We start from the raw sequence: 2,422 nt of genomic DNA, 5'->3' as shown, positions 1-2,422 counted from the left end.
GGACAGGCATCCAAGACACGCTTGGCCTTGGATGACTTGCTGAAAGAAGACCCAGGAGGGGGCATCTATTTTGCACGGTGACACAAAGACACAGAGAGAGTATTTCAATTTTTATCATCAATCGGTCTTGCATCACCTTATCTGTTCAATCCTTCACTCTGCAGCAGCACATTTCAACTAGAAACTGATATTATTCTGGCTTATTTTATCTAGCCGTTTGTACCGCCGTTCTTTAGTGACTGTAACACATGCTTGTAGTGTTCAACTTAAATGTCACACCTATGTCTCGAAAGGTAGAACATAAGGAGCTGGTGTCCCTTATAACTTCACATGAAATTAGGGTATTTTGTTAGGTTGGCATGCTGCTGACATGCAACATCAGCATTCCTTTGCGATTGAAATCGCGCCTTTTTACCCACTTAGAATTTGCTGCAATAAGTGCATAGCATGGCGGATAATGTTCGGTGTCCCTCTCCTTATTTTTTGTTGGAAACAAAGTCGTTGAGTAAAGCTACTGGTCACTGGCTTGTACATGTAGCTGCCTATCTTAATATATTGAGAGCTTGGTGATTTCACGCCGGATCAGGCAGGGTGGTCCGGTCGACCTCTTCAATTTTTTCTTTCAAACATATTTTAAAACCTTGTCCCTAGAAGGCATATTGGCGCTGAAAGAAGTTGAAAATAATTTGTGGTTATTTTTTAATGCGATATCATCCACATGTGGGCATTTCGACCATTGCGCTTCCTACGTAGTTTGATGCCGCGCATCATCATAACATTTTGACATATTCAGCTGAATTTGTTTTCCACGTATTGTCTGGGGTGGGTAGCACTGCATACGAAGTTCTGAAGATCCTAAGGTTTGCCTTTGAGGAGATAAAAAATCGCAAAGTTGCCTCATTTGTAAAATATGGTACGTTTTGGCAGTCCTGGCCAGTAGTTAACTACATGTAGTTTAACTACTACCTAAACTACCTGGATGTAGTTAAAAGTAGTTATCAACTACTTGCTATCAGTTATCAACTACTTTTTTTATGAAGCTGTTTTTCTTTCTTTCGACAAACAGAAAGAGCAGAATTGCTGGCAATCGTTTTAGATATGAGATGAATCCTTCATCTGTATGCTTCAAATTATTATCCACAGAGGTGACATTTGTTTTTAGTGCACCGTTTCAGGCTTTCCATTATGGAGATACCTCGCTCGCACCAACTCGGAAGTCGGCAAGGGGGAGCGAGCCCTAACCTAGCCTAACCTGAAGGAGAGCACTGCGGGACATGTAGTTAGAGATTGAGAAGTACGGCATATACAAAGAGGTCCTCTGAGGGAAAATTCGGTGGGGGGGGGGGGGCAGTGCCAGCCCCGTGAATACTCGAAGAGTGGTAGACTGTCCCCCTTGGCCCCATATTCCGATTTATAGCGAAACTAAACAGGAGCAGCTTTCCAAGCTAGGGCTCCGGAACGAACCGACAACAGTAAAAAACAATAAAGAAAAAGAAAAAAAAACAAAGAAAAGAGAGGAAGGAAGCACAAAAAAGGTATATTCGCTTGAACCGCAACGGGTAAAAAAAACATTGCAAACACGATGAAAGCTGAAAGTCACTGAAAAGGTTAGCCAGCTGTAGGGATCGAACCCACATCTTCCTGGTTGCCGGTCCAGGGCTCTACAAATTGAGCCCCACACCAGCCCCTCACTCTCACTCACCCTCCTTTCACTCTTACATTTTTTGCTCACTCATACACATATTCATACGACGGAAATGGACGCATGAATCGTATGAATGCGTGTATGAGTGAGCAAAAAATGTAAGAGTGAAAGGAGGGTGAGTGAGAGTGAGTGGCTGGTTTGTCGTCCCTTCAGGTGACGCACCCCGAAAGTCGCTGGAGAGGCGTGTTAGCTTAGCTCAATTGGTAGAGCCCTGGACCGGCAATGCAGACGATGTGGGTTCGATCCCCACAGCTAGCTAACCTCTTCAGTGACTTTCATCTTTCATCGTTGCTTTCTTAGGCAATTTGAGGCTTTGTTTGTATCTGTCCCTTCTGTGTTGTTCCAGCCTCAGAACATCAGTTTCTCTCTTGTTCTCTATTGCAAACACGTTTTCTTGTGACGGCCATCCGCATTTAGCAGCCTTTCTGAACCCTAATGTGGATTACAGGCCCAAATAATGACAAATGAGCAAGCAAGCATCCTCGCTGATCATCTGTTGGTGTTTTACGTCGTTTGAAGTGCAAATTGTTGCGCCTACCACTAGCGCCACGTTCGCGTTCAAATTGCTCCTGTGTTGAACTGTCCTTGTCGGCTCGCATGGCCGCGCCCATGAAATCGGCAATCAGCTGTTCTCGTTTTCTGGAGTGTCCACCAAACTGTTCACAGTTCAAGGTACAGATACTTACTCCGAGTGGGAAAGCCTCGGCGGTCTTCCTG

At 44.5% G+C, this 2,422-nt stretch overlaps 1 non-coding gene across 1 annotated transcript; it reads left to right on the top strand.

Moving 5' to 3' along the window:
* Positions 1-1,890: 1,890 nt before the first annotated feature.
* Trnaa-ggc (transfer RNA alanine (anticodon GGC)) lies at positions 1,891-1,963 on the top strand. The gene has a single exon. It is a non-coding gene; the product is annotated as a tRNA-Ala (tRNA).
* The last annotated feature ends 459 nt before the right edge of the window (positions 1,964-2,422 follow it).

The sequence above is a fragment of the Ornithodoros turicata genome, unplaced genomic scaffold, assembly GCF_037126465.1.
Source record: "Ornithodoros turicata isolate Travis unplaced genomic scaffold, ASM3712646v1 ctg00000857.1, whole genome shotgun sequence".
In the NCBI taxonomy this organism is placed as follows: Eukaryota; Metazoa; Arthropoda; class Arachnida; order Ixodida; family Argasidae; genus Ornithodoros; species Ornithodoros turicata.
This window is presented reverse-complemented; position numbering and strand designations above follow the sequence as displayed.